This window comes from Euprymna scolopes, chromosome 44 (assembly GCF_053919585.1).
Source record: "Euprymna scolopes isolate OS-2025 chromosome 44, ASM5391958v1, whole genome shotgun sequence".
NCBI lineage: Eukaryota > Metazoa > Mollusca > Cephalopoda > Sepiida > Sepiolidae > Euprymna > Euprymna scolopes.
Genome location: NC_136525.1, coordinates 35,539,228 through 35,550,269, shown reverse-complemented (window position 1 = coordinate 35,550,269; position 11,042 = coordinate 35,539,228). Strand labels below are relative to the sequence as shown.

Here is an 11,042-nt window from a genome sequence, read left to right as displayed (position 1 = left end):
AGAAGTCTGGTCAATGCTCTCTCCTTGGTCTTCCCATCCTTCTTGTCCCTTCTTGGCTTTTTGGTATCACTCTTTGCGGGGGGATCGATGATGAGGCAATGGGGAATGAAATAGCAGACTTTTAGATATGAAGCTTCAATGTTCTTGTTTCTATATAACCCTTCATCTTTGGCCTTTGCAGCAGATGTGTATTAGTCTCCGCATTTAAGGGTTTTCCTTAATATTTCAGCTGTTTTCATTATTGTTATTTGCTGTATTTTTCCAGAACATTCCTCTGATTTCAATTTCTCCCATTCTTTTTTCAAAGTTTTTCGGAATTGTTCCTAGTGCTCCTATTATTATTATTATTATTATTATTATTATTATTATTATTATTATTATTATTATTATTACCATCATTATTATTATTATCATCATCATTATTATTATTATTATTATTATTATTATTATTATTATTACCATCATTATTATTATTATCATAATTATTATTATTATTATTATTATTATTATTATTATTACTACTACTACTACTACTACTTGAACTCACTAGTATTTCTGACACAGGCCAGCACAAGAGAATAATGTTTTCTAGAATTCGGATGATAACCTGTCTGCATTGATTTTTAATACTCTCCACATTTTCGATAAATTTTGCAAGTAAATTGCGTTATCGCAACAGTTGATTTCCATTGACTTTTCGCTGACAACAACCACTTATCTTCACTGGAATTTGGTTGGCAACAAGCGTTCCAGACTTATTCGCAGTTATCCAGTGAAGGTCTGGGCTGTGCTTTATCACCTAGGTTTTCCCATTTATTTTTGATTCATTACAACTATTTGATGTGGTGCCAGCCGATGCCGACACCACCAATTAACTTAAATTTTGATGTGTCACATTTCTTAGTTTCATGTAGTCTACCCGTGATGTTGATCAAAGAGGCAATCGGTCACGCGTTTGTGCTTTGTGTGACAAACAAATAAATAAAAAATCAATACTCACATCGGAAACGTTCTTCTGTCCTGCGGGCTGAGAAGAAAGAAAAATCAAAAACATCCAAACTGCCTTCGATCTCGCACAGTTCTCGCATGGTCACATGATATACCTGCTAATGTGGCATGCTGCACACGATAAAAGCAGGTCGCTGAGAGTTGTTGAGAGAGTTTCCTTGAACAGTGCTCTGCGTCTCATCAGACTTTTTGATAAATCCGTGTAGTGAAATTTGCTTTGTGTCCCGTTAGACCTTTTCTTTTTTGTTTTTGCTACAGCCCCCCCCCCCTTTTTTGTTTTAATTTTGGTGTATTTTCAATATGGCCGGTTAGCGTTTATTTTATCTCTACGTTGTGTGAGCAAATAAAATCTCATCACTGAAAACTGCGCAACCTTGTGCAAAAATTATACATCCATGCCCAACCCTTGGGTATATATTAAAAATAAATAAATAAATATGATCCATCCTCCCACCCTAACTCTCTTTCGTCACTTTCTTACTCATCTCACGGTTTCTTCATATCATCACATTCTACTGCCCTCCACATCTTGACGTGACGCTCTGTGATATGATCCAGTTTCTTCGTATCATCTAACCCTCCTACACTTTTTGAATATTATGACATCATGCCCTTTACTTCTTCACTTGCCAGTACGCTACAGCATCCATTTTAACTTATCCAATTGCGCCTTCTCATCCAAAAATATTGGGAAGAACGCGGTAAAAGACCGTGGCATGGTTTACAGGCGAATAAAGCACCGCCATTTGTTAAATAACGAGAGGAAATACGTACACGGTGCAAACCTCAGTGTTAGATTGCTATCGATCGAAAAAAAAAAAAACGGAAAGAATAATCGAAGATTATCATGAATTTATGAATTCATGATTATTGATGCTCATTTTTAATTTAAAAATTGTATTTCGTAAATGATAGTTTAGGAATGTTGAAATCTTGGTTGTTATTGTTATTGGAGTCGAAGTCAGGGATATTGTTTATAGTTAAAATTGAGGTTAACAAAATAATTCTGTAAGAAATTCAAAAAATCTATGGACTAAGTCAGCTGGCAACACGTGAATCAATATTCATATGGTTTCAAATGTGATGAGTGACGTCATAGGAATTAAGTTAATGTAATATAGAATTAAGATTTTGGGGAGTTGAGATTGGAGGATTGCTTTAAGATGCTGGAAGCGGCGCCAAGAGAAATCTCAAGGGAATCACCGTGTGTGCTCTTTACTTTGTGGTGGAGACAGGGTGGTCTGCTTGTGTGATAGACGATCCCGTTCCCACGTGTATGCTGAATGAATTGAATGGTAGAAGGATTGAAAAAGCAAAAGGTGGCATAATGACGACGAGAACATGCCGGTATATATCAGCTAAGGAATGCAATTTATTTACATAAATATATATGAGAAATATTAAGAAAGAGATAGAAAGAATAAGAGTTCGTTGAGTTCGTTACTTGCGACGGTTAGTCAGGTAAGCTGGTTGATGGCCGATGCCATCAGAGCGTTTCTTGATTACATGTTAACTGCTTGAGGGTCCAGCGCGAAAGATAGAGAAAAATAAGAAACAGGAAGTCACGTGGCTATGTCACTCTCCGGTTACCAGAGTTAAAGGGCGACAATCGAGAACCTGGGAATTTCCATTCCCACAACTTCACTTGCGCGTGAATTCGACCCTTTTCAACCCAGTTAACAACAGACGTGAACCCGCCAAATTCGGGTATCAGTTTCAAATCAAACTTCGATTCAGTAATTGTCTTTTTATAGTAATTATTTACTATAGAACAAAAATAAAGTGACAGAAAAAGCTTCATAACGAAAAAATGGTGCTGTTAGCAACAGTCATCTGGAAACGACTAAAAAATGGTCGAAAATAGCTTGTTGAAATAACTTCAGTGGCCGATCCCCCCCTCAAAAAAAATTTGTTCTTGCAACAGTTGCTTCCTGGTATTGGTTAAACAAAATGTCTTCCTTCTTGCCCTCTTCCACTTCTCACGCCGTTTTTATCGATTTAAACATGTGACTCAGGTTTGGTATAAAAGCTCAGTCAATATTCATGGCATCTCTCTTTTAGATCCCACCTCAAGGTAAGTTCGTTATTCTTGTCCGTTTTACGTACAGCCACACAAGACACAAATACGTGGAAGCTTGCTTCTTTGATGACTATCACAAAACGAACACGCGCAACAGATTCTTTAAGTCAATTAGACAAACCGTAAGCGGAAAAGATCACACAACTTTATTGAAAGCAATTTTTAAACTAGAGACATCTAACATATGGAATTCTTTGGACTGATCATAAGTGATCAATGTGCCTCTCGTGTCATCTATTTTATTATGGAAATGGTTCTGGGTCGACTCATTAGTGCGATTGGTAATATGGGAGAGCATTTACGAGTGAACTAGAAAGAATTTCTTTATATAGATATAAATTGATCAATGCCAAGGTTGTGTCGTGTGAGAAGCTTTTTATGGAAAATTACTTGATTAATATGCACAGGTGCTTTTACCAAATTGGCCGATCAGAGCGAATTCAATTCTAACGCTGCGAAGGTGAATTGGCTGACCTCAGTCATCGTCAGACTCACCCCGTGACTTTCCTATAAGAGGGTATGCGGGAGCGAGTTATTGCTGTTGCAGTTGGAGTTGAGTTGAGTTTAATCTGGGCCGCCCTCCACCCACGCTACGCCCCCTCATGCTCACTGACTGAAAGAAGGAAAAAAATGGGACGATTTTGCATCGCTATGTTTTTTCTGGTTAAACTATTCACGCTACTATAATCTCTGCGTTGGTGAAAAAAAAAGGAAAATTGCATATATATTTTTTTCATTTAACTTTACTGTATAATAGCAAATAATGTAGTCAGGAGTTTATTTAATAATCTTTATAAAAACAAGAATTTATGACTGAGGTTTTATTTTATTCGTTGCCTACGAAATTCGTGACAAATATCAAACGAACACCGCCTATTTGAGTTAATTTCTTTCAGGAGACAGCAAGCAGAATAAGAGCAGCAAACCTAATGCCGGTCAAGACAATTTACTCCTATTTCACAAGATAATTTAAGTTGCTTTCAGCCGACCGATGTTTATCAATTTTAAACTCTAAACTTGATAATCTTGATTTTGATAAACTCATGTGAACAGTAAGTATAACTGTACAGTTTTGCAAATGTATACTAGCATACTAATCACTTTAAATCATTTATAGGGTTTGAGCACACTGTCATAAATAATACTTCTATTGGAAAAAATAATGGAGATATAATAAATTTTGTAAATAAATCAAAATGAAAGAAATTTAGGTCAAATATTTATATTTTCATTTATGCATTTATGTTGGCCATTGATGCAAGTTGATAATAAAGGTTTTTTTATAAAGAGAAATATTCAGAAAAAGCATCAAAGTTACTTTTACATGCATAACAAGTAAAGAATGCATGGTCCTCCGTAAATGCACAATGAACGAGGCATAAAAAATGACTAAGTGCAGCATTCCCCCCACTCACCCATTTGGTCCCAAAAGTCCCAAGGGAACGTCAAATCCTGGTGAAAAGGAACAAACGGTGCAATTTTAGGCCTTAACATATGTAGATTTGAGTTCTGCGCCATGCAAAACAAAAGAAAAATTACTAAGTCCATCATTTGCCACTCCCCCATTTAGCCCCCAAAGTCCCAAGGCCTTAACATATTAAAATTTGAGTTCAGCACCATGCAAAAACGGCTAAATTTCAAAACATTCCAAGGCGTAGTTATTGAGAAAGTGCGGATGGACGAACGGACGAGCGGACAAGGGTGAATTAACAGGCCCAACCTCCTTTTGTCGGGGGACCAAAAAAGAGCGCGAGATAAACAGATAGATAGATTAATGGATAGATACATTGTCTAAATTGTACGTGATTTCACATAAACATGCTCGGGCACATCGTAAAAAAGAGCTCCAGTTGTCAGCCGAAAAGGACAGACCCCGCTTATAGGCCAAAAATCACATGGTTCGATTTTGTCACTGTGAACCCGAGTTTTTGATCACCTCTAGGTTAAAACAGTTGATATTAGTTGATAAGAAGGTTTTTAAGGATTCATAAACCCAAAAACTTTAACATGCTGATTGCCACGATCAAAAGAGAGAAAGAAAAAGAAAAAGGTGTGTAGATTTATTTTATATGCGACTGCCCCCTCCCACCTTCACTATCGCTATTCAAAGAGTAATCAAGTTTCGCGTTCGCTTTCTTATGTTGTCAGCCTAAAACAACGTGTTTTCACCGACATCCGCTGAATTTCGAAACATTCCAAGGCATAGTTATTGAGAAAGTGCGGACGGACGAACGGACGAGCGGACAAGGGTGAATTACTGAGCTTTGGGTGTGTCACTCGCACTTGTCTTCCCCAACCACGACTTTTGATATGTAACAAACTAATAGAACAACAAAAGAATGTTGATATCTCAGCTTAAATTCTGTTCATGTCCGACTTCCAAAATCTATCAACAAAACTACATATTGGATGATAGACTCGTTCTTAGGCATTACAACTAGTTTAAATGATGGTCTGATTGTGTTTCAGATCTGATTAATTAGAAGAGAAGGGGTGGCGACGGTGATGGTGCCACTGTCGATTGGGTTGTGGGGTGTGGGTAACTTTTGACAATTGAAATAATGCAACCAACGCCCGCCCAAGTCAATCTGTATATAGAGGTTTAAAGAATCGGTGCCAGATGTCTCAGTCGAGAATCGAACCCCAGTTTTTTTTTCCAGACTCTCCTCTTGTCCCAGGTCTTCACAGAAGGTGAGAACATCTTTAAAATTTACCTTAAACGATTCAATGTGTTTCTTTTAATCTCTTCACACAGATACTCTAAAAGCGATAACTAGTGCTTTCCACTTGTAAATTACTTAGAAAACTCGTAACTATATACGATCAATATATCTAACTCTGCCTCTTTTTCTCTCTATCTAACGTTTCTCCTCCTTTCCCTCTTCCCCTTCAATTCACAAACACATACACACTCATATCAACCAGACGTACCAATAACCGTAACCTTATATATATATATATATATATATATATATATATATATATATATATATATATATATATATATTCATGTCAGGTCATGCTACTGGTACCATGTAACCCAGTACTACCTGCCTCATGGTCGGGTCACCGGCGACTAAACTGGTACCCCCACCAGACTTGTTTGGTGAGGAGGGTGGCTAGTCCCCCTGAAGGATTAAAAACAAGACCTTCCAAAGGGCGAATGAACCCCTTTTCGGGGTCAACGACCAACTAGCACCGTGTGTGTTTGTGTGTATGTGTGTGTTGGGGTGGAGAGGACTCCTGTAAGCCGTGGTGAAGGCAACCTTTCTAGGAGAAGCAAATCTCTGATTAAAAAAAACATAAAGCGGGAGACCAGTACCCGCATTAAGCTGGTCTGCAGTTTAACTTGTTGCTAGCCATCTTGCTCTTGCTTGTTGCTGGATCTCAACATTTTGAACCGAGAGAGACTTTGCTGTCGTACAAAGCTAAGACTCTGTAACACCATCTGTGTATAGATACTCCCTCAGGCATTTGTCTATAAAAGTGGTCCTGTGGCGATGGAAAAGTTGTGATGCATGGAGGCTTGAAATGCTGGAAGCATGTAATAATTGATCTCAATGACCGTCTTCAGTGTCATGCCTGCTTGAGCGTGTGAATTCACCAGTAGGACTAAAAGAAAAAGTCATTTTTGGGCTCATGGACTTTAAGTGTCTGAGGGAGTGGCACTCGTCTGACAAGACGTTGCAATCATCATATATATTTATATATATACATATACATTTGTCAGCCCAAAAGGATAGACCCCGCTTATAGGCCGAAAATCACATGTTTCCATTTTGTCCCTGTGAACCAGAGTTTTGATCACCTCTAGATTAAAACAGTTGATATTAGTTGATAAGAAGGTTTTTAAGCATTCATAAATACTAGCAAAAGTACCCGTCGTTTACTGAGTTCAAAAACAGCCTACAGAAAATGGACTCTGTTTTATGAAAGTATGATAGGTTATGAAAAGGAAGGGTTGTAAAGAGATAGCTTCGAATTTGGGGGTATCAAAACCAAAGCAAAATATGATGAAAGTAAAAATAAAATAGATAAACCCCATAATTTACTATACCATACCTGTTCACACTGAAACACTTATCACAATATTTTGTGCATCTATATTAAAAAAACTTGTTAAACTTTCTGACATATTTCCATTCTATGGAGGTCAGGTGCGAATGAACACCCCATAATTTTATTATACTATATTTCTTCAAACTGAAACATAATTATAAAAGTATACTTACGCAGATAGATATGAAAAGTCTTTATTAAAGTTTGTGCCTATTTCCATTCTATGGAGGCCAGGCGCGAAATTAGACCCCACAATTTTTTATACCCTCCCTATTTAAGTTAAAACATACTTATCAAAGTATTCTTATGTACATCTATATCAAAAACACTTGTAAACGTTTTTTTTTTTTAATTTTTAAATTTTTTAATTTCCATACTTTGTGGACCAGGCGAGAACGCAGACCCCACAATTTTAAAGAACCACCGTTCTGCCAGATCAAACATACCCATTCCTGTGTCTCCATACATCTTCTATCATTATATGCAATCAGGTTTTTAATATAGTCAAACAAATAGGAGTCTAATCGTGACCAGACACACACAGCTTTATATATATATATATATATATATATATATATATATATATATATATATATATATATATATATATAACTACTTCATTTACTCACACAAATTTAATATACGAAAATATAGATTTATGCGTAAACTTTAAGTATTAACTTCGAAAGTGCTCAATACGTAGGTAGAGCTAGTTAGTAATTTATAAAATATATATGGCGATTAAGCTACACTGAATATTCTGCGTTTCATCCACTGTAGGATTCGTCAGGCTTTAAAACTAACAATAACAATAGAAAACAAACAAATAAATAAATTAAATAAACATGAATATACATAAACGATCACACATATATATATATATATATATATATATATATATATATATATATATATATATATGTGTGCATGTGTGTGTAAACATAGGTATATTCATATATATAAAAAAAGGAGGGAAAAGATCTACCTTAAACCACTAACCTAGTTCTAAAACAGATCCTTTGTTCGATAAAATGCATGCCCATTGGCTGATAGGAAGGGGCGCGGTGGATACTAGAAAGCTGATTGGCTAACTAGAAATCCTCAACATGTATAAAAACAAGAAGCAACCACAAAATTCGCGGATAAGCCTGACGAATCCTACAGTGGATGAAACGCAGAATATTCAGTGTAGCTTAATCGCCATATATATTTTATAAATTACTATATATATATATATATATATATACATATGTGTGTGTGTGTGTGTGTGTGTGTGTGTGTGTGTGTGTGTGTGTTTCAAAGAAGTGATAATGATTTTAAGTTATGCTATGAAACTTTATTTAAAGCACCAAATATTTTTAAGGAGCAATGGATCTATTCTTATAATTTTTGCTTACTTTTGGTGGAAGAACTTCTGCAGTAGTTTGTTTTCTGAATACATACCAAATTTTCTGTTTTGAAAAGATTTTGATTTTTATTGTATTAGACCATGGTAACTGACTTTGAATCATTATATATTTTTTAAAAACCAGCAATAGGTTCTCTGCAGTGCAATGTAGACTACAATGTAGTTTAGACTAAGTTACTATAGGGAGGCATGTGAAATTTCTCAGTTTGATTGAAAATGGGCGATTTCATCGATTTCGATGACAATAAAGTATTGAAAGTGTGGAACATTCGTTGATCCTTATTCAGTCCCAGACAACGTCGGGTTACTCTATTAATACATGTGTGTGTGTGAGTGTGTGTGTGTGTGTGTGTGTGTGTGTGTGTGTGTGTGTGTGTGTGTATTATATATGTGTGTTATATTATGTAACCAAATTTTAATCGCCTTAAACTCAATAATTTTTTATTTGCAGATGTAAAGCATTTTTACATCCAGAGAAAATTTTTAGTGATACATCTATAAGATAAAAATAACCTGTCTGTTTAAATGTATGTATGTATGTATGTATGTATGTCCTACAAAAATTTCGACAGAGGCGACGGATTTTCACGAAATCGGTATCATTTTTAAGCTTGACCCATCGGACCGCAAAATATCGAATAATTGGCTAAAAACATTAATTCCTTCACCTTCAACTGGGCACTTGGCTACAAGGGGGAGGTCGCTTTTTTTGCCGATATTTTCGATAGTTATCCCCTCTTTTCGATTGTCTAGCCTTAATTTAAACCTACGTCAATTCCGTTTTGGCGATGGCTACAACAGCTAACGCGTTACGTTTGTTTTTTGTTTTTTTTTTTTGTTTTTTTTTTTAATTTCTTTTCTTCCTTTGCGGTACGGGTTCGAGCCTATCTACTACTACTTTCTTTTGCCCTCGCAATTTTCCTTTTTTTTTTCTTTTTTTTTTTTTTTTTTTTTTTTTTTTTGCTCAGCCGATACCTCAACTTTCTTTTCCGCCTTCGCGTCACGGGTTCGAGCCTGCGTGCCTACTACAACTTTTTCGTGTGCTCATAGACCACCAAACACCCGGGCAACGCCTGTAGTTATATAATAATTCCGAATTTTAACATTTTTTTTAATAATAATTAATTCACATCTTATAATAGCTTCATCTTTATGGGAACTAAACAAACAGGCACTGTTTGAATTTAAAAGTTAAAAAGATTTATAAGAAAATTAACGACAGATTAAAACAATAAATAATGTTACAATATTACAAAAGAATGTAAATACATACATATTTCATATTTTTCATTATTTAACGAATTCATTTCTCTTTTTATATTTACAGTCTTATTCATCATGAACCGCTATATGAACCGATTCCGTAACTTCTATGGCAACATGTACCGCGGTAGATACCGAGGAATGATGGAACTCATGTCCCGTATGACCATGGACTTCCAAGGAAGATACATGGACTCCCAGGGAAGAATGGTCGACCCCAGATACTACGACTACTATGGAAGATTCAACGACTATGACCAAGAAGAAGATCCATGTTTAATTACGGCTGGATGCTGGACGGAGGTACAACAGGTACAACTGATACATGGACTACCCCGAGAGGTACATGGACATGTCTGGCTACCAGATGGACATGTACGGACACTGGATGGACATGCAGGGATGCCACTGCAACCCGTACAGCCAATGGATGTACAACTACAACAGAGACGGTTACTATCCCAACTACTCCTACGGCCGCCATATGTTCTACCCGGAGAGATGGATGGACATGTCTAACTACTCCATGGATATGTACGGACGTTACATGGACAGGTGGGGACGTTACTGCAACCCGTTCTACCAATTCTACAACCACTGGAACCGCTACGGCAACTACCCCGGGTACTATAACTACTACTACATGTACTACCCGGAAAGATATTTCGACATGTCTAACTGGCAGATGGATATGCAGGGACGCTGGATGGATATGCAGGGACGCTACTGCAGCCCTTATTGGTACAACTGGTATGGCAAACATATGTACTACCCCTACCAGAACTACTATTGGTACGGGCGTTATGACTATCCCGGAATGGACTATTCCAACTATCAAATGGATATGCAAAGACGCTATATGGGCACGCAAGGGCGATACATGAATTATCCCTATGATTATTACAACTGCTATTAATGTCGGAAGATTATCCTCATGCAAGAAAAGATAATCCTAATACCGGGAAGATAATTCTAAATATCTGACATTAAATATATGGAAATCGCTATGAATTTGTTGAACAGCGGAAACCCAACAAATAATGCAGTCACACGTACATACATACATACATAGATACATAGATACATACATACATATATATATATATATATATATATATATATATATATATATATATATATATATATATATATATATATATAGTGGAAATGGTTATTAATAAAAACTGAAGAAAGTGCTCAATACTGTTGCAGAGCAAATATGCG

The 11,042-nt window shown here is 36.3% G+C and overlaps 1 pseudogene; it reads left to right on the top strand.

Moving 5' to 3' along the window:
- The first annotated feature begins 9,886 nt into the window (after positions 1–9,886).
- LOC145268787 (uncharacterized) lies at positions 9,887–10,837 on the top strand (annotated as a pseudogene).
- Positions 10,838–11,042: the final 205 nt, after the last annotated feature.